The sequence below is a fragment of the Pezoporus wallicus genome, unplaced genomic scaffold (genome assembly GCF_028554395.1).
Source record: "Pezoporus wallicus isolate ANWC-B61680 ecotype Strahan unplaced genomic scaffold, APGP_CSIRO_Pwel_v1 contig_8776, whole genome shotgun sequence".
In the NCBI taxonomy this organism is placed as follows: Eukaryota; Metazoa; Chordata; class Aves; order Psittaciformes; family Psittacidae; genus Pezoporus; species Pezoporus wallicus.
In genome coordinates, this window is record NW_026639091.1 from 644,562 (window position 1) to 665,908 (window position 21,347).

At 51.5% G+C, this 21,347-nt stretch overlaps 1 protein-coding gene across 2 annotated transcripts in view; it reads left to right on the forward strand.

The window, feature by feature from the left end:
* The first annotated feature begins 1,448 nt into the window (after nucleotides 1–1,448).
* CNTFR (ciliary neurotrophic factor receptor) overlaps nucleotides 1,449–21,347 on the forward strand; it is a 206,388-nt gene continuing 186,489 nt past the window's right edge. Inside the window, exons 1-2 of one of the 2 annotated variants that reach the window (XM_057413644.1) lie at nucleotides 1,449–1,636; nucleotides 3,829–4,001. The gene's annotated coding sequence lies outside the window, so the exon portion shown is untranslated. The remainder of the gene's footprint in view (nucleotides 1,637–3,828; nucleotides 4,002–21,347) is intronic. The other variant, XM_057413642.1, reaches the window with a different exon arrangement.

Sequence of the window (21,347 nt, forward strand, 5' to 3'; positions counted from 1 at the left end):
AATTGCCTGTGTGGGTGACAGGAGCTGTGGGGATGTGGGAGCCCTGCCAGGGTGCCTTCTCCTCGGCCTCCTGCCCACCCTGCCCTTCCTCGCCCTGAGGCCGCTCGGCTGTCGTTGCTCACCCTCCCCTTTGGCTCCTGCTCTTTTGGCCTCGCTGCTGCTTTAATTTTAGCAATTCCTTGGAAAGAGTCATTTTCCATAACTCAGCTCTCAGCGAAGCCCTCTGCCTGCCAGCTCTGCCTTCTCACACGTGTTGCTGGCGTGCCCCAGCAGCACACGCCTGCACCTGCCCAGCCAGGCTTGCCTGTCCCAGCCTTTTGCACACCAAAGCCTCACACACTTTCCCGTCCCCCCCTTGGCACATTTCACCCTGGCACTCCCAGTTGGGTCGTGCCATGGCTGGAACAGGCACCCTGGGCTGGCAATCCCGGCCCGGCTGCATGGCCACCCCTGCAGCTTCTGCCTGGTCAGGAGTTGTGGTGCACAGCACGAAAGGATGCGTGTCCTTTTTGCCCTGCAGACCTCCTTGTGTGTGTGACAGCTCACAGCCTTTACCTGCAGTGGGAAATAGGTTGACCACCACCCCACATGCCACATGGGACCCCAGAGCCATGAGGCACAATGCTTGGGCAGGGTGGGCTTGTTTGGCAGGAACCAGCAAGTTACATTGGAGCGGGAAAGGTGGGTGCACATGGGAAGGCTGCTTCACTTGTGCATCAGTTGTGCAAGAGGGTGTGAGAGCATTCTTGTATGTTCAGCTGTGCAGCATGTATGTGTGTGCAAGAGGGGTGAGTGCAGCACTTCCATTTCATCCTGCATCTGCATGTGATGCTTTCCTTTTGCACGCTGAGAGGGTGCTTGTGCAAGGGGATGCACACTCACAAGTAGTGTGCAAGGATGTGCATGGAGGTGTGCACAGAAAGAGTGCGGTGCCTTCATGTGGGTCTGCATCCTCTGACGGGGAGGGTGCGTTGTGCCAGGCAGTGCATGTGTGCATGGCTTCATGTGTGTGTGGCACACGTTGAGTGTGTATGTACATGCTGCGAGAGTGCTGCCTTCACCCTGGTCTGCATCTCAGGGGAGATGCAGGGGTGAGACTTCCATTGTGCCCCCTGCCCATGCACGCAGGGACTGTGCCGTGCACGGTGGTACAGGTCTGTGTGTGCACAGCTCCGTGCTCACGGCGCTTCCACGGGTGTGCTCCTCCGTGTGCATTTGCACGGGGAAGAGGAGTAATGGTGTGTGCGGTGCCTCCCTCCAGCTCCAGCATCAGCGGGGATGGAGGGGGGGGGGGGAGGGAGCTGCGTGTCCGCATGGGTGTGCTCCCGTGGTGGGGTACAAGGGCTCTCCGGTACCGGCGGGGCCACGCGTGGGTCTGTGTGTGCGTGTGTCGGTGTGTGCGGGTGCGTGGGGCGGGTGCGCGCAGCGCGGCGGGGCCGGGAGCGCGTCCGCGGCGCTGTGCCGGGGGGTGCGGGCTGAGCTCATCGCTGGCTCCCCGGCGCTCCTTACCAGTGGCTTCTGCGGTCACATGGGTTATGTGCTGGAGTTTAAAAGAGCTTATAGCCCCCGAGCCGGTGCAGAAGCAGCCGGTGGTTGCATGGGGTAAAGAGCCGGGAGCGGCGGCAAGGACGGCGCCGTGAGTACCGGGCGGACGGGGACGGAGGGCGGTGCGGGGTGTCCCCCACCCTAACCCCCATACCACCCGCTGGACGGGAGAAGCGGCGGTCAGCGGAGGCGAGCCCCGGTGCCCGCCGCCAGAGCACTGCTGCCTTTCTGGGAAGCAAAAAAGGGGAGTGGGAACGTTCCTGCTTCCCCCGTTCCGCGCCCGCTGTTCCGTCCCTCCCGCCCCGCAGCCGCGCACCTTTCCCCACGCATGTCCGCGTCCGTGTCCCGTTCCCCCCCCCCCACCCCCCCCCCCCCACCCCCCGCGCCGTCGGGGCAGGGACGAACCCTGTGAGGAAACAATTTGGGCAACTTACTTTTCCTGCTCCTCCGTGCGTGTGTGTCCGCCCCGCGCCCCGGCCGGCCGGGCGTTCCCGCCGGGAGAGGGATGGGGGGACGCGGAGTCGGGGCGCTCCGGACACCCCAAGCACGGTGGGACCCCTGTTCCCCGGAGGGGACGGCATCGCAGCCGCTGCGAGAGGCGTCAGGTTGAATTGTGGGAAGGGATGAGCCCTCCTGCGTGCTGCATTGCATGAGCAGGGCTGGAGCTGAGGTTGCGGGGTGGCTCTTTTGTAAAACGGAGCCCGTGGATTTCCTGGGCGGGAGAGCGATTTTTTTCCCTTCGTCCCACCAAAGGCGCAAACTGCCCTTTCCTCTGCTGCGGCAGTGCTTTAATTTTGAATTATTACTATTTTCTTTTGAGGGGGTGGTGTGATTTTATAAGAAAAGCATCTGCATGGCGCTTCTGTGGAACTGCTCTCCCTGGGCTAGGCAGTTCATCCCGAGCGTGAGTACGAGAGCTGCCTTCCAGAATTGCATAATACACACCGATCCCTTTGCTGCACAAACTCCCTGACATTTCCAGATCCCGGTGACTTCCCCCACTGCAATCCTAAAACCGGGTTGGGACTCCAACCAGTGCAGGAGCTAATCTGCGCTGCCTTCACTGGGGACAGAACCTGGTCTGCATGTTTCGAAGTCCCTGGCTCCCCTGGCAGTTGTTTCTTAGTCAGCTAAACTTTTTGGGTATAAAGATCAGCACTTCTTCACTCTCTTAAAAAACCCCTTTCTTCCCCACCCTATGCTTACAGGCAGATGTGGAGGGTCTGTACAGAGGGCAGGTTGCAGAAAGAGGTTTGCCTACAAAGCCGTTTGATTTCTCTTTCACGTCTCTTTGTGTTTTAATTTGCGGGATAGTCCAGGAGATCCTTTCCTCAGATTGCTTTTTGGTCAGGAACTTGCTGACTTCTGCTATGATTCCGCTCATTTAACTCTGACCATGCCCGCATGTTGTTTATCCCGGTGAGGGACAGGACTTGCACGCGCCGCTGCTGGTCCTGCCATGGTGTGTGCAGGCAGTGAGGCTGCAGGGACACTGGATGCTTCCTGCAAAATGTGCAAATATGTGGGAGAAGCCTTTCCTGCTCCTTGTCCTGTCCCTCTGTGAGGACTTAGGGCTTTGCTGTGATGGCTGGTAATGTGCAAGGGATGCTTGTGTCCAACCAATCGTCTCACTGGGACCAGGTACAAGGACCAGAGCTCTCTGGGGCTTACTGGGGAGGGCAGAGTTTTCAAAGCCAGGCTGTGCTTTGGAAATGAGAGCCTCATGCCTGGAAGACTTCTTTGGAACATCCCTTTAAGATAACTTCATCAGAGCCTATTGTCAGAGAAGGCCAAGGCAGGATCTGACAATTGTGTGTTATCTTTGGTCTGATTTACCCTGAGAGGACTTGATCCTACCAAGGAGGTCTGTCCCCATCCTTATGGGAGGTGCTCAGCACCTCTTGGACTTGGGGAAAAAAGAATCCCTGGTACCTTTTGGAGCCAGAAAGCTTGTGATGCACTTACACGTACAAATAACTGTGGGGCCAAAGCTCAGCTTTTGGAGATGTGGCTCACTTTCCAAAGCTGGCAGCAGGAGTTTTGTGGGTGCAAACCCCAGCTCCTGGCCACTCTCAGTTAATTCCCCCTCAAGCTGGAGGAATGCATCCTGCTTCAGCTCAGGCTGGGGCTGCTTGTGCGCCTGGGGAGTCTGTCTCTCAGCTCTGTCGTTTATTATTGCTGCCGCTGCCATTACGCCTGACAAATGGGAGTTGCTGAGTAATGTGCTGTTTGTGTGTAAATATCTGAGTGCTCGCAGCTGAGCTCACTCCTGCGACTTCGCAGGAAGCCATCTCAGCACCTTTCCTCCGTGAAGACCTGGGAATGCAAAGGCGTCCTTCTGCGGGGACCTTCCCACTGCTCCGGACAGCTTCAGCCTTCACTCTCTGCTGCTTTCTGGCAAGGGTGAAGCCTCCATCCTCTCTGGTTAACGTGGAGGCCCTGCTGCTCTCCTGAGTGTGAGTCTGGGGTGGGAAAGGGTTCTGTGTGAGTGTGTGTGTGTGTGTCACCTTAGGCAGCAAGGCACGGTTGCTCCCCAGGGTTCTTGTCCTAGGCAGAAAGAGTTTTTGGGACTTCGTGTGCGTTGATAGAAATGGTCATGCACAACTGGGAGAAGAGTTTTATTTTGGGTTGGTTCAGTTGTTTGGGATTCTTTTCCTAGCTACTCAGCCCTGAGTTTCTCTTAATTTCATCCCATTTCTGCTGAAGATGCTAAATTATTCCTTCCTGTACCATTTTCATCCCATTTGCAGATTAGCATCCGACTGCTTCTGTCAGTACTTGCTCAGCCCAGCTAGACTGATCGCAGCTCTTTTAATCTCTCCCCTTGTAAATCAATCCCTTCTGCCTCCTGATCATTTTTGTCGCTCGTTTTTCTGAAATCCCTCCAATTTGTCCATTTTGTGTCGGTGACGTATGCCTGGCCCTAAACATGATGTATACCAGGCATGGCAGTGTGAGGGAAGGACACCTCCTCCCCTCCCACCCCGCTGGGGCTTGTGATGCTTTGTCAGCACTGAACTGAGTTACTTCCCCATTATTCTAAGCTATAGTCCCTGCTCGGTGTTGCAGAAGAAAGCAGCATACCCAGGTCAGTGCCCTGGGGAGAATTCCTCCAAATTTTGGCAATGAGTTGCCGAGGTTGCTTGCGTGCTGCTAGCATACGCTGGAAGGGAACAGAGCTCTGGGTGCTGTCTGTGGCTCCCAGTGTGTGCATCTGCCCACAAGAGCTAATAGTTGAACGAGGAAGGACGACAAAGATAAGAGAGGGCAAGCTCCATCATGGCCGCTGGACAGGTGGGGAAACTGAGGCAGATGCACAGGGTCAGTGCACATTTCCCATGCTCTGTCCAACACCCTCCTCTTGTTCAGGTGCTCCATGTGCACGGTCCAGTGCCAGTTGCACCCATTAGTATTGCAGTCAGCATGGCTGATTTTCTGGGAGATACTGGATCTTATTGCTTGGTCAGAGTAGCCGGGCAGGCAACGATGCTGCGTTTTGTGCACTGCTTCTCGTGCTAATGGTCAGAGCTCATGCCACAGGTGCTCTCACAGGGAATTTGCTGACTTAGTGCAAAAGCAGTGTCATGCATTCATACACTTTGAAGTTTTGCCATCCCAAACCCTAAGCTCCCAGCACCAAGCCTTCCCACTCCCTGGAAGGGCACGGCCCTTCCAGGGACCATCTATTTTTAGGAGGAGCTGTATTCTGGACAGTGTCCACTGCAGATGCTCTCTGCCTCCTCCTCTTGGTCCCTCGCCAGGGACACCGCTCGGGCTATCTTCTGGTGGGGCAGATCTCGCTGAGGCTCTGCCGGAGTGTAACAGAGGTGGCACTGTGCCGGGCATGGGGACACCTGGGGGGCTATTGTTGCTTTGGGGGTGGTCGGGAGGGCCAGCAAGCTCATGCTGCCTTTCACCTGAGCTGTGGGAAATGGCAGGGAACTGCTCTCCAGATACTAGCAGGACACGATGCCGGCTTTACTGTCGTTAAGTCCGGGCACGGGCTGGGCCGTGCGGTACCCGGTGCCGGTGCCGGTCCGTTCGCCTGGATGACACTAGGGGGCATGAGATCTGCTGGAATCCCTTTGTCTGGGATGGGGAAGGAGGATGCAAAGCCGCTCTTGACCCTTCCAGCCCGCACATCATCCCCCTGCACGCTTTGAGTGTTAAACCCCGAGGGGTGCCCCGCGTAGCTCGTCCTGCAGCGAGGGCAGGACGCGGCTCTCCGGATGCTGCTCCGCAGGAGCCGCCGGCCGTGGGAGCAGCCGGAGTAAGGATGGGAGCGATCAGCCGGAAACATCTCTGAAGCGGGGAGGAGATGGATGCAGCCAGACTGCCAGGGAGTCTCCGGGGAATTTGGGAAATCCAGGAAAACACCTAGCTTGGTTTTAATGCCTCTCTGGAGGCATTGTCCAGAGAAGGGATTAAGTTAGATTCAGGGCTGGCTTTCAAGATGCAGTGTGTTATGGTTTCATTTTCTGCTGGATGTTAAGTTCACATGTGATGTCTCCTCAGGGTCGTGTTTTCCCAAAGCAGCAAAAACTTTACAGAGTCCCATTTAATGAACGGTTCTGATAGATCTGAAACCTGGTGGGGGGGTGTGTAAATACCTATGTGGTACATATGAGTCCATGTATATATCTGAGTAGGGTGCAAAAAATATGTTTTTGAGGGTGTGTTTATGCATTTCTGCATACATTCAGCGGTAATATTGTATTCTGTCCTTAAAATCTGTTATTCCAGATGTGAACGTGTGTATGTATATTAAAATGCTCTATACTGCAGTCTTTATCTCTTCTTAGAGCAAACCTCATGAAAAGCAAATAAAGAGACATTGTTCTCATAGCAGGCTTGGAAGGACCCGATATTTATATTCTATGAATTTTGATAGTTTCTGTTCCGCGTGTTTGCAGTTATGATAGTAAGGTATTTTTTGCCTATCTATTTAAAATTTTGTGCTAGTGGGAGACTGAAAACATTCGGATCGTTTCAGTTTATTCATTGCTTAATGAAAACAGAGATCAAGCTTCTGGATTGAAATGTTGAGGCGTGATAGCATTCTGGCATATTAATTTCTAAATGGTTAGGGTTTTTTTTAGTGCCTTCTGTTGCCAGATATCAGGCTCCTCTGCTGAAGTACCACTTTCCTCACAAGCCCCCAGGCAATGTTTTTAGTAGGACGCTAATGCACTGCAAATACTCCTGTTCTCCTAGAAAATGCTTTGCTGACTGTTGTCGAAAGTAGCACTAGGATGGCTAGAAATGAGAGATCAGAGGAGGATGATGCTGCTGTGTCAGTGAGTTTGCTTTGTACCTCTGATGGGGAGGTTGTTTCGAGCCATGCGGGTGAGTGCCTGTGTGAATGGATGGAAGGGCTTTTCCCCAGCTGGTTTCTGAGCCAGGGCTGAGGACCAGGGGTTTATTTGTTTTGAAAAGCCTCGTGAAGTGGAAGGAGGTCCGGGAAGAAGTGTTGAGTCTACTTTTAAGTCAATTAAGGATCATATCGAAGGCGTGACATGGTTTAAAGTGGAAAGGGTGATTTGTCTGAAGGTGTTACCTAATTAGAGGGTATAGTCAGGGCTCTAATTGGCCGTGACACCCTAAAGATGTCATCGAAGCCCTCTTGAGGCACCGCTGATCCGGTGATGTGGCTGCAAGCTGTCTGGGCAGCGTGGCTGCCGCTCTCTGTCTCAGAGGCTGTCTGGATGCCGGGGCTGGAAGAGGCTGCCTTCCTTCAGGTGACTTGCGATGCCCTCTGGGGATGCTGCCATCAGTGAGTGATGTTCATAAAGTTGCAGAATTAAAGGAAAGCTGCAGCAGTTAGAAGAATTAATACTGGTGCCCATTATGTGGTAAATCTCCTCTCTCTTCTCCCCAGGAGGACCACTTTCTGCTGCTCCCCACTCCAGGGAGGCTGGAAGAGGAACTCTGGAAGGGTTTGCAATAAGTGATGCTGTACTGCAATCGCAGCTGTGTTTGCAGCAGCTAATAGAGGGATTGTGACCGCTGTCTTAGATTTGCCTTAGAGAGGGGACACGATGGGATCAACTGAAATCTGGCTTGCACAGACATGGTTGCATTTAAATACTATGCAACATGTTTTGTGAGAGAGGAACTGGTGGGGGAAGCAGCACAAGAAATGGATGAGAGGGAAAGGCTGCTGGAGAGGCTTTGATCTGATACTGGAAGTGACTGGACCTTGGCTGGCCCTGGTGGTGGGTGCTTGGGTCCCCTCTGAGAGGAGGGACAAGGGGCTGTTCTCACTCCATGCTTTTTATCCATTGGATTAATTGGTATTTCCTGGTCAGTTCACTCTGCCCTGTGAGGAGAGGGCAGTATATGTTGCCCATTCCCACCAGTGGTGCTAAGAGCCAGGTGGAGCTAGGGAGTTGGCTGGTGGATGAGCATGGAGAGCAGGGCCCACTGTCATTACCAGCATCACTCACTGATGATGGGAATGACAACTATACATCTAAAGCATCCTCTCCTCCATGAGGGGTGAAGTCTCCAACACTGTCAGAGCAACCTGAATGATCAGGAGGGTTTGAATTCAGCCCCTCAGCACACAAATATCCCCTGAAGGCAATGCTCAGCCCTGGGAATAGCATTGGATGGCTCAGATCTCCTTGGGAGGAGCAAGATAGTTTCGATTCAAAGAAGAGATCCTCGGGGCAAGGCAGGGCCAGCTGCAGAGAGACTAGTGGATAGCTTTGCATTTGTAGGCAGTGTCACAAACTCCCCCAAAGCAAGCACACAGCTAGGCACATCCCTCTGCTAACAGTTATCAAGGGATGCCGCCTGCTTGTAATTATGCGGGTGTTAAGCCAGCGAATGCATTCTGTTCACAAAGTTGCAGCCTAGTATTTTCATACTTCTCGTGGTCTCTGGTGGCTTTCTCAGTCTCTGGAGCACGGGTGAGAATAACTTGGAAACTTACAGAGCCCTGCCATTGCCACGTGGGGCTGAGCCACCCAGCTATGCCTGCTCCATGCTATTGCCATGGCTTCCCAGTGCTGCAGGGGAGACACTGCATTTTGGGGTGCCAGCAGCAGGCAGCTGGGTTTTGACCACACTACCTTTGCTCCAGAAATAGCTTCTTCCAAAGTGACCACCAAGGCCGTGTGCTTTATAAATGCCCAGCAGCACAAGATCCCTGCCCAAATCCCATGCAGGCATGGCAGCTATTGCATGCTGTATGGGATAATCTGTGAGAAGCATAAACCTCCCTTTGCTGGAGCTCTTCAAGCTGATCAATGCAGAAGGAGGGATCTGGTGCCGTTGCTGCTTGCCTGTCTGAGCTGGGGTTCCTGGGGCCAAGCACAAGCATTCACTTGTGAAATTAAACAGTATTACATGTTATAAAACAACTTTGCTCCTATTTGGATTATAGGTACACTTTCTGCACCGTGGTCCTTTTGTCCATGGCCTAAAAAATGTTGGTGATAACGAGGACACATCCTCTCCTGTGGATAGAGCATGGCTCTCAGATATAAAGAGAAGGCAGCCTGTGCCAAACTTTGCCAACATGTAATTTATCCTCCTCTGTGCATCAGAACTAAGGGTTTGAAAAATAAATACATTAAAAGAAGGAGAGCGAACAAAAGGCTACTGCTGCTCTGAAATTCAATCAAAAAAAGTCTCTGTCCAGTCCTCTGGGCTTCTCACTTAGAAAAGAGCTCTAGAAATAACACTGTTAAGGCAAAGGTGCACCCACAAATAACTGCGGGTTTGGGGAGGGGGGCAGTTTTGTTCCAGAGGCACCTGGACAAAGTGTACTTGGAGTGGTTTTGCTCCCAAAAGGGTGGATTATTCTCACTGCATGAATACGAGACCCTTCCAAGCCGCCTGGGATTGCTCAGCTTTGATATCCTTGCCTCGCCTGTTGTCTGTCCCCGGCACGCTATACGTTTGATTTGGGAACCAGGCTGGAAAAGGGGGGGGGGGAAGTCACACCAAACAGCGGCCACTGCTCTTCACAGCTCTCCCGTGCTGGGGATAGGAGCGGTTTCCTCTCGCCCCAGACCCTGGACATGTGTGGGGCGGCTGGCTCCCCACATGTGTTGTACAGACATGTTTCCGTGCCGGCTCGTTGTGACTGCCCACCTATTTGCAGCTGGGGGAGCTGAAGCTGCTCTTTCTTGTGATTCATATAAAAAGAGTCTCTCTCTCTGGATGGAGTCGTCTCTGCTTTTATTGACCTGGTTCCGGGAACGACAAAGGCTTTTCCGTCTCCTGGATGCGTGATTTCTGCAAGGGCTCTGGAGCAGGGGCCAGCTCTTGCTGCTGGTGTGTTTCCAGCCCTCCTAACATGATTAGTTTGACAGGCCCATTGGGTATGTTGGCAAGTCTCGTTTTTGTTTTGTGCATGAGAGTAAGTACTGTGACGGGGCACAGAGCACTGGGTAATGCTAGAATCTGTGCAGGAGGCAGCCGAGTGGCTGGATAGTATTTTTGGCTGTGCCATGGATCTGCTATGCCACCTAGCAGAAACCCCTTGCTCTTTTTGATGGGGCATTTCTGTCATGTCCCAGCTATCAGAACAGACTGGGTGCTCCCCTTTTTTTTGGCTGCAGTTTTGAGTTATTTTGCTAGCAAAAAGTACAGTCTGAGCTCTGTGAAACCAGATTGTGGCAGGATATCGTTAGCATGTACTTGGGGACTCCCAGTGGGGATTTCCTGGGCATTATCCATCCTTCAGATGCCCAGCAAGCTGCCATCAGCCATTTCCCATCCACACACCCTGCTTGCTGGGCTCCGATTTGGTGCTTGTTGACTTCTCAGAGCAATGCTAGGGGAAGGGTTGGACTCAATGATCTTAAAGCTCTCTTTCAACCTACTTGTTTTATGATTGCTTGTTTCTATGATTCTATGAAAGCTGAAACATACCAAGTTCTTTTGGCTTGTTTAGATGGGACAAGGACTGGGAGTGCTCCATATCCCCACTCTGCACAGTGCTTTTTGAAGTATAGACACATCTGCTGCATCCCAACCCTCTTTGTTTTTGATCAGAGACATCAAGTTCACCCTAGCTTGCTCCTCTGCAAAGCAAGGATGAAGAGAAAGTTCTTCAACAGCCATGGTGGGTCCTTGACTTCAAAGGCATGTGGTATTTGTGTTTCCTAGTTTTGGCACGTATTCACCTGCAGTCAGGCCAGCAATGCTGGGTTTTTTCCAAGTAGGGCTGCCTTATACATAGAGGAGAGCCAGTTGTGCATTGATGGGCTTGTTGTCTCCCCAGAGCTGGTAGAGGGAGGAAGAAGAAGACTGTGAGTTGCCCAGGTCACAGATGTCAACGGCAAAGGAAATGGGTTGATGACTTTGACATTCCCTCTTACAACAAGGAATTGGGATGGTCGGACCAGACTTTGAGTCTAGAACCTAAACAAGAGGTTTTGCTTGCACATCTGCATTTAGGCTGGAAGGGTTCCCCAAGGCTGCTTGCTGTAGTAGGTCACCAAGGTCAGCCTTTAACCTTGCCATCACATGGGGTTGCAGGGGAGCACCATTGCCTGCAAAGAGGGGAAACTGCAACCTGGGGTGGTTCGGGATTTTCTTGAGGTCCCAAAGCAGAGCTGGTGGTAGAAAACCGGATTTCTTGAGTTGCTCACAGCTCATGCCAGCTGTGGGACACATTAGTAAATACTCTGCATAGACCAAAGCAGGGCATTCAGTACTCTGCACAGCACTGTGTGCTTATCTGTCTCTGTCTTTAGTTCTTCTGGCTGCCAAACCCTGAGATGACATTTAAAGGCTTTACATTTTTTCTCTCTTGCCAGTTCCAGATCAAATTTGCTGAGTTGTCAAGCTGAGGATGCTTTTCTCCTAAGTGCTGGCCCTGCAGCAGCTCACCCTGCTTCATCCCTGCCTGGAGGAGTCCAGCTGTGTTCCTCCTGCCTCTGCTGTCACTGGCAGTAACACGAGGGGGCTGGAGCAACAGCCCTGCTAGTGAATATGTGAAGACAAACAGATCTCACTTTTCCCTGTTGCTCAGGCCATGCTGGAATCAGCTGGCAAAGGGTGTTCAAAAGCAGCAGACAGAGCCATGGCTTGCACTGGAAAAGAGGTGCTCGGATGGACAGGGCAATGGTAGGGACTTGCATGCAATCGCTTCCTCCTCCTCAGGCTTCCATCTGACCTAGGTCTTAGTGGTGAGCAGTGCATGCAATGAGCTGGTGGGTTCTCAGCAGAGTCACAGCAGGCTGGGTGCCTGCCTTAAGACAACCAGGATGAGTGACACTAATCAGCAGCTTTCCTGCCGGATTTCAGCAAGGAAGGTGAGCACTTGTCTGTATGTGGTGAGTAAATTGCTCTCAAATCCCTGGAGGCTGTCACTAACGCTTTGCCATGCACTGCTGGCACCAGAGGATGCCTCTATTGCTGCTGTCTGCCTTGGGGACAAGCACAAACGCATGTCTCCAGCTGTAAGTGAGCTTGTGGAGAAAAGAAACCTCACCAGAACATGCGTTTGCAAGCTCTGGTGTGTTGTAGACCCTCACAGGCAGTCACAACCTTCTCCCAGCATGTGAGCTGGGCTCAGAGCCTGTTTCCTGGCATGAGAAGAGGGTGGTACCCCTTCTGCTTTGGAGCAGCTCATGCAGCGAGCCAGGAATGGCCTCAGGCACTGGAGCTGCAGCCATCTCTTGGTCCCACCACCAACAGACAGCTCCAGCTTTAGTCCTCAGAGCATTTTTGAGGGCTTTGTGTATATGGGTTTAAATCCATCCCTTCCTCTTGTACAAACATCCTCCTTGACCAGGCCTGGTGATAGACCTAATCCTGTGACAGCTGTAGCTTTCTGGCTTTTGCCAGGCTCTCACTTCTGACTTTGCATCCACCAGACCCTGCACGGTGTCTGCTGGGAGCTGTCTCAGCTGTCCCTGCACAGCATTTTCCAGTTCAGAGCATACCACATAACTCAGTAGGGTGATGCCAGTTCAACCTGGCCAGTGGCCCTCTTGCAGCCCTGGCACTCATCACCATGCCTGTGGAAGACACCAAGCAGCTGCTAGATGGCAGAGACATGAGCTGACCTGCATCTTGGCTTTTAAGTGCAGAGGATGGAGCACGGCTGTGACACGAGCAATTACAACGTTGGCTTCAATGACCACAAGCCTGAGGTTGCTCCTGTCACCCAGGCTAGGAGTTGGAGGAATTTAATTACCATTCTAACTTCCTCCAGAAGTAGCTGGGGTGCCTCAGAAAGAGACAGCTTTCTGAAGCTGAAAAGAGGGGAGGAAAACAAAGGACTGGTTAACCCTTTCAGCCATACTGTGTCCAGATGGTGTGACCAGACTCCCTAGGGCTTAAGCTCATCTCTCTGAAGACACCTGTGGGCACAGCCATGTCCACAGAGCAGCAGGGCAGCACCTCTTCTCTTCTGCAGGGGTGGGATCTGCCCTAGGTAGAGCCCCTGCCTTGGCAGTGCTCGGTTTCAAAGCCCTGCCTGCTCACTGTCCCTCCACAGTTGCTGCTGTGGACATTAATTTTTCCCAGATTTCAGCTTCCCTTTGAATATCCCTGCTACGGATCATTTTCCTTGCATATGTTAGCTGGTATTTTCCCAAAGCTGAATCTTGTGCTATTTCCTGCCTGTCTTTCTATTATTCCTCTTCCTCCCTCTTCTATTACGTTGAAACCTACCTTGGTCTTTGTTTCTGCTCTCTTTAGAAGAGGCTGCTTGTCCCTTTTGTTCTAGAAAGTTGTAAGAGGGAAGAAATCAGCCATTTAAAAGATGAGAAATCCTGCCTGCCTGTGTTTTGCTTAGCACCTCCCCAGCTAGAGAAAAGCCACTGAAATCCCATGGTAGTCAGGGTGAGAGGGTAAATCAGGTGTTTTGGGGGCAGGAAGAGGAAAGGAAGGGCTGTGGAGGAGGACCAGACTGCTGTGGCTGAGGCTGGCAGTGGTTTACAAGGTCTGCAAGGTGAAGTTCCCTACTGCAGCAGTGATTGATGGTAAACTTGAGCACCTGTACAGGGGGGGTCTGAAGGACCAAGAGACAACGGGTGTTTCAGGGTAAGGCCAGGCTGGATAAGAGCAGTATCTTCTCTGCGGTGTTGTACCTGGGGTTTCATGTAGGGGAGGGGGAACATAGAAATAGCTTGTCCTTTAGAAGTCTGTCTCCACAGTTCTCGGTAGCTTCCCAAGTGGAAACCTATTTTAGGCTTGAAGTGACCCCTATGCAATCTATTCCTGATGCTGTGTGTGCTGCTCAAGCACAAGTGTGTGATAACTTTCTTTTGTGGCTCCTTGTGGAGGTCCTGCCTCCTGAATTGCTTGTTGTGGTTTTTATCTCTTCCAGCTGCTGCGTTTGTCTCCCCTGAAGGAGAGGGGGATTGCAGTAAGTAGGACAGGATTGCTGCAGATCCCCTTGCCCCACAGTTGTGCCCTGAGCTGGAGACAGAGCACCCCCAATGTTGGGTCCTCTTGCTTTGCCCCAGTTCTCACACAGCTGGCTGTGCTCTGCCACCTCCAAAAGAGATGGGCAGTCTGGTTTGCAGGACAAACCAGAAACAAGGGGTGAGTCAAAAAGATGTAGTGGAAAGGGTGGCTTTTCTCATCTGGACCAATGAGCCCCTTCGTGCACCCCTTTTTTAGACCTTGCCTTCGTTGTTACGCTTCATCAAAGTAGCAGGACAATGCTGCTTTTCCCCAAAGCCCCATGCCAGGGGACCATCACCTCATATTACAAGCTCAGGAGCCAGACAGCGTCTTAGAGACTAAATATATCTGCTACTGCAGCTCTTGGCTTCCACAAAAATAAATCTTACAGAGGTAACTTTTTGCTGTGCAATTCTCAGGGCTGGCTCTGCTGTGGTTTCCACTGAGACAGCATTTGGCTAACACGGCCAAACATGAGTGGAGCAAGCCTGGAGCTGTACAGAAAGTGATTAAGATAAGGCAGGGTTATGATTTGCCTGTCTGATCCTGAAGCTTTGTGTATTATTTAGTGCGTGTAGCAGGAGGTCAGCAGCCTCCTGATAATTTTCATTAGATTAGTTGGGCAGGATAATAATCTGCTAAGAAAAAAAACAACTTGACTGCCTATTCAATAGTTGGGGTTCAACTGAAAATAAATAGTCTTGTAATTATAAGGACATTGTCAAGGTCAAGAGGCTCAAAGATTCACTTTCTTTTTTCCTCTGGTGTGTTTACAGAGATCCTGCAATTCTTTGTGAGGATTCTTTTTTCCCTCCCTTAAATTCAAGCCTTCAGAGCTCTTAAAGGAAATTCAACACTTCCACAGCAGTGGACGTGAGTGGTGTTGCAATAACCAAGTGATGCTTGTGTTCTGCTGCAGTTGAGTGACCCCATGCTAATAAGCAGGGCACTCACTAGCGAGCTGGGAGTGCGTGCTGTCAGCCCAAGCAGACCTAACAGGGGAAGAGATGCTCTTCCCTCCTCATTCCTGCTAACTGTGGGATGGATCCAGCCCAGAAGACCAGTCTGTTCATTGCTCCTTGCTAATGGTATCCCCCCTTGGGAGTGGACAGCCCAGCACAACTGTCACCCTGTTGAAATGAGAATGTGCATTAGGTCCTGGGGTGACTTTGCTGCTGTGGTTCACTATTGCTTTCAGAGAGACCTGGAAGGAAAAGGTTGGGAGTGAAGCTGATTCCCTCATCAGTTCCAACGGGTTTTGCTAAGGAAGGAAATAGGATATTAAAGCTGGGGTTGATTCTCATGCCCTGCTAAAATGTCTGACATATTCCACCCTAGAAGTGGCTGTGCTTGCTATTTACCTTCCTCAGTCACATGCGAAAATAAAGCCTGGAGGGATCTTTGTGATCTTATAATCTGGCCGGCTGCAAGACTGATGCTTGCTTGGGGAGATCTGAGCAGGGCTTGCAGATGCCCAGGGTAGGTTCAGAGCTGTTTCTGCCCAAAGTGATGGAGAGCTTGCTGTGTCCACGCTGGGTGCTGTGGCTCGTCAGCAGTATGTTGCCATGCCAGGTAACATTGCCCTGAACCAAGCAGTGGTCTGGAATACATGGGGGAAGCTCTCAGCTTGCTGTCCTGAGCCCAGCTTCAAGCCAGGAGAGTTGCTGGTTGTGCAGGGAGACTTCAACCTCAGTAACCTCCATGGCAGAATAGGCAGAGTTTGTATGCTTGTGCCAGCTGTGCATGTCTCTGCCATGGAAAAAGTGAGCTGCTGATGTGGCCAGATGAGATAGTGCACTAAGCCTGTGCCTCTTTTTAGTTTTGTTTTTCCCCAGCCTGATTGCCCCTAAGTGGGGATTCTCATCAGTGGAGCTGGTGGAGCTTGTGCTCATCCAAGTCATCTCCACTAGGAATCTGCCGCTCTTGTTGCCTGTCACAGGCTTTGATGGATGCCCCAGGGAAAGTGAGGGCATGGCTTGGCCTGATGTGCCAAGTGACTGATGGTGTGGTCTGATGACTAATGCCATGCGTACGCAGCAGGCACATAGGTGCTCCCTTGCTCTTCCTCGGCAGGAGATGGGAAGAGAGGGCGCTGCCTTGACAGCTTGGTTTGAAAGCAAAATGACTCCAGGGTTTATTTCCCTCCCCCGCAGTCTCTCCCCTTCTTCTCCCCCCCCCCCCCCCTTTCCTTTTTTGCTTGACAGAAAAAGCATAACTTGTCTTTAATTGGTGTTTTGTGCCTGTCTCCTGCCAGAACTCAGCAGAGAGGGGGCTGGCTGGATCAAAACAGCTCGAAGTTGTGAAGCTGTTACACGTCTGGCCTGCCTGTTTAAAACAAAACCACACCAAGAAAAAAATCAACTCTTATTTCTCCCCCCCACTCCCAGTTTCCTCTTGCACCATAAAAGCAAAGCTGTGGATGCTGTTGTAAGCCCTCCTCAGAACATCACATCGGAGGAGCCTGATTGACGCCGGGAGCACGCGGCTGAGCGCCGGCAAGACGGCACGGCATGCTCTTGACCTTCTGCTGAGCGCGGGGCTTGGAGCATCTAATTGGCATGTTCATGTAAGGCTTCACACTGTTTCATGATCTTACAAATAAGACCTGCCACTGCCTGGAACACAAAACAAATGCGTCGCAGATCAAGAGGGGAAGTGTTCCGTGCTCCTTGAGCAGTGCTGCAGCACCTGGCTGTGCTGCTTGCTGGGCAATGATTCCTATGCAAGCAAGGCAAAAGTAGGGCCACCAAAGAGCTGTGAGTGAGGTCTCCTTGGTGTTTGGTAGGTGGTTTTATACCAGAGGGGAAAGGGCTGGAGCTGAGTCCTGGCTGGACTGATGCAAAGCCAGCCACTTTACTGTCCATGGTGAGCAGTGCTGTTACAATGACCATACGCCACTCTTGAGACAGGCCAGAACACGAAGCCTGGACTGTGAAAGACCAAAGCCCTGATGGGCTGCATGTGTTGTGAAAGACGGGGATGTCTATATTGTGGACAGGGCTGGGTATCCAAGTGAAGATGTACTTGAGGGAGGAAGAGCCCTGGGGCTTGTTTCTTACATTTTCTATGGGGGCTTTGAACCCTCTTATGGAAGGGAAGAAAAAGCAAACAGCAGCTCCATTAGAGTAAAATCCAACTTGCCAAATCATCCTGTCAAAGACTGTCTGCACTCTTTACATAGGATTTTTCTTCCCTTTTTTGCTCCAGGCATCCTCCCTCAGGGATGGTTTCTCTTCCCCATCTAGGTCAGCCACCCAGACCTTTTCCCAGGTTGTTCTCTGCTCTGGCCTGGTCAAGGCATTGACACTTTGAATTGGTCTTACTTCTGAATTTGTAGACTCTGTTCAGCACATCAGTATTTCAGACCCTTCCAGAGCTGTCTGTGTCAAACGGTGAGTGCTGGAGAAGCCGTAACCGCTCTTGTGAGCCACTTCCTTCCTATTCGTAGCTCCAGGTCTGCAGTCGCATGGCTCCCACCCAACCATGCTGACAGTTGTGGCTGCCCTCCTTGGGGACTTCTGAAGGAGAGCAGGGCAAGTTGCTCTAACCTGATAGTTTAAGGGATAATGCAGTGAGTCTTTTCTGCTTTTCCTCTTGACCCTTCTCCTAGCTGAGCTTTTGTTACTCTTCTCTTACTAGTGGAAAATAACTGGTATATACCTATTCTTAAGTTCCTGAGGAGTCTTAACCTTTTTTGTAGGCTGGAAATACATACCTTACTTCATAGGGCAGAAACTGAAGGCTGTAGTTATTCCAGTACTGCAATGTAGCCTCTGAGAAGCAGCCATTGTTTCCTTAGGACAGATTCTTTGTGGGTATCTCCTTGTTCTTGCTGCCAAATGCATGATGGACAGTGGCTCCTCTGCCCTTTGTCTGGATACAGGGATATAGGGAGACAGGAAAGTGGGGAGGAGTGATGCACTCCAGCAGAGGAGGTTTGGTTGGGAACTTTCTGCATTGCATCTTGCCCTGGGGACCAGTTTTCTGCTCTTTCAACCTGATGAAAGCTCAACCTGTTGAAAGGTCTTGTTGTTTGTGCATTTCCAGGTCGGGGGCAGAGGAAGGGATGGCCCCTTCCTGCATCCCTCTTCTCCCATCAGTGGAAACCAAACCTGGGGTGGGAGTCCCTCTGGCAGAGGTGAGCAGGGAACCCTAATTGCCCCTCTTCCCAAGGCTCCTATGTGTGTTAATGACCTGTAATGCGATGGGTTGTGTTAGCCTATTAAGCCCCAATGGGGTTCCTTGTCGACTTAAAAGTGTGAGGAATTTCACTCAACCATGTTAAAACATTTCCACCCTCTTTAATAGCTTCATGCATTGATTTAACCCTGTGGCAGCTGGGGTTGTTTGCTGTGGAAAGCCATCTGGCTCTTCCCAGCCTCCTGCCCTGCCTTCATGCAGCCACTTTGGCCAATGTTCCCCATTTCTGGGGAATCTTATTAGCAGAAGGGCTGCTTTAGCTCTTGCCTTTGCAGTCCTCCTGGTGGCTGGCTAGGCAGAGCTGATGTGGGAAGCAGTTTTCCTTCCATCAGGCTGCGCGTGGCCTCGCTTTGCTGCTTTTAATGAGTGCTTTTGCCCTGGCTTGTATCAGCCACAGCCCACCTGCGCTGCCAATTACACCGTGGATTTGGTGTGACCTGCGGAGCTGGGATCATGGTGTCCGAGGTTTAAGTGTTTCTGAGCCCCAAGGTGTGAAAAGTCTCACCAGTGCTGAAACGGAGAGGGGTTTCTGTGTTATGAAAGACCTAAGGACATGCTGGTATCAGGTGCTGGTGATCTCTGGGGAATTTAGAGAATCAAGGGCTTGCTAATTGCAGGCACATTGCCAGCATGTTGGAGAAGAAATTCTCCTTAATCGCAGGCAGTGTGCCCTAATATTTGTTTTTTTCCTTCCTAATTGAATTAAATGTGTATTGTAACACCTCGGTGGCTGGGAACGGCTGCGTTCAAGGACCTGAAGTGTGTGCCTGCATGCAAGCACGCTGACAGGGCTCTCTGTGGGAGCGAGCGTGGCGGTTCTGCTGCATAAACATGCTGCATCTGTCACATTTGCCCTTACTGGAGAAGCTGGCACACAGGCCAGCGTGTGCCTTGCTCATGCTGACCCAGCCACTGTTCAAGATGAGCTTTCTGCAGTGTGCATGTATCTGTGACTTCCTTCTGTCTAGTGGCTGATGCTCAAATTTGCTCCTGCCTCCTTATAAAAACTGTTGTTGTTATTGTCATGGTTTCATTCGTTTGCAGGGAAGGCTCAAAGGGGAATATTGGCCGTACTGGTGTTAGGCCATATCCTGTGGGGCCCCAGGATAAAGGCAGGGGTTGGGGTGTGGAAATACGGGTAGCTGGGTGATTGCAAGACAGGATTGCTCCTGTCCTGGAGCCTGTGCTATTATCTCTGCACAAATGAGCATCTCCCGTGTGCAAATATGCTGTTATCTGAGGCATGCAGTTAAAGTTTCGGCTGGTTTGAGATGCTCTGAGCATCTGTGGGTTGAGAGAACATACAGCATCTTGAAGGCTGGTTGTGAGGCTGCTGTGGTCCTGCCTTGGTTCAGAGCAGGATGCACAGCCCATGGGAAAAGCCATCTCTGGATATATCTGAGATACCTTACAGCGATAACAACTTCTGTCAACTCTTATTTTGTTGAGGTACCTGATGCAGGGAGCAGCTTGTGTTATCACTAGCATGCAGTGCTCAAAAGGCTGCACATAAGGGTACCTGGTGAATTCTGGGGCAGAAGCTGCTCTGGCTCTTGCCCTGTGTGTGTGTCTGTCTCCTCAGTGTGTCATTCAGAAATGCTGTGCTCTGTCATTAATACCCCCACAATTAAATGCAGGGAAAACAGCTCCTGATTTTCAAGGTGGGCAGGAGCACTGGAGATGAATGAGGTGTTTGCAGGCTCAGTCCTCAAAGGAAAGGGGGGGGGGGGGGGGGGGGTTGAGTGGGAATTGAGTAACTGAAGACATGTGAAGATGCTGTTGATGAAACGAAGGCTAGCTTCTATTTCAAAGGCTTGGACCTTGTCTGGACACCCTGGCATAACTTGGCTTGGGTCTGTTCTTTCTTGGCAAGGATATTCTTGTAAATGGAAATGCTGGCCTGGGTGACCTTCTGTGTCTGGTTGTTGGAGGAAATGTGCTGAGCTGAAACAAGCTTTTCCAGAGCTGAGCTCTCAGGCTGGGGGTCTGTTGATCTCCCTGCTGAGATGCTGGGGCTGGCAGCTGGGCTGCGCTCCTTCTCAAGTGCCTGGGCTTGCTCCCAACCCCTGGCCCATCAAGCCACTTGTGATATGAGCTTGCTTCTGACTCTGAAGGTCAAATGGCTTGCAGCAGGGTGACAAAGGAGCCCTTGATCTGAAAGCGAGATTGTTCTTGTGCCTCGCCCTAGGAGGGGTCTCATGGGCTGGGATGCCTGCTGGCTGAAAGGAATGCTTAAAATGTTCTTTCTTTGCTCCTGTCAAAAGCTCTTGCAAATGCGAATCAAAATATCTGCCCCAGTGCTTTCCCGCTGCATGCTTCAGGCTGGCTTATTCCCTGAGAGTGGCTTGATCAGTACAGCCAAATGACCTGGGGTCCCGTCTCTGGCAGCGGACAGTAGTGGACATGCAAGGAAAGGCAGAAGAATGGGGTGAGCACACACTGTGCGGCTCCAGCCTTTGACAGCCGATGGCTCAAATGCCTTCAGCCAGAAGTAAAGAGGTTTTTGCTTAACTCATCTGCTGTGAATTTGTCCAAGTAAATAGATTCAAGTAAGTAAGTTTGATCTCCTGCAGCACCTTCTGACTGGGACGCCTGAGTCCTACTGCTCTTGTGAAGAGCTGGTCCTTTCTGAGTGAGGCACCTGCTGTTCTCTGGCTTTTTATGTCTCCTGCTGTGGGGGCTTGGGTGCTGTCAGGGCCCTCGCACACCTCCAGTGCAAAGTCTGTGCTTGCGTACCTCCAGATGTGCAGCAGCAAGGTACCCCTAGCAAGTCTCTATGCTATGAGGAGTCTTGCATGATGCTGAGGACCCCATCCTCACGCTGCTTCCTTTCTCTGCCTGGTTATGCCTTGTTAAGTGTCTCCAGGCACACGTTTTATGCTGTGCCACAGACACCCAGTTACACACGCTCCACTGCGGATGTGTGACAGCTGAGAGATCATCCTCATCCTCTTTCTGCACGGAGGCAGTGGCTGCAGTCGGGTGTATGTTGCTTCAGGGATCCCATTTGCAAGTGTTGGGCTGTTGTGCTGTAGTCATGAGGCACACCACAACAGTGTCTCACTGAGATTTTCCCTGGCTCTTTCTGTTCTTGGAGCTTTGTTCAATTATGTTTTGGCAATAAAGCAACTAAGGGCTCCCATACTGGGCAAATAAAATGTCAACATCTCAGCCTGAAAAATACCTCATAAATTTCTCCAAACAACTTTAAATTAAAAAAGAAA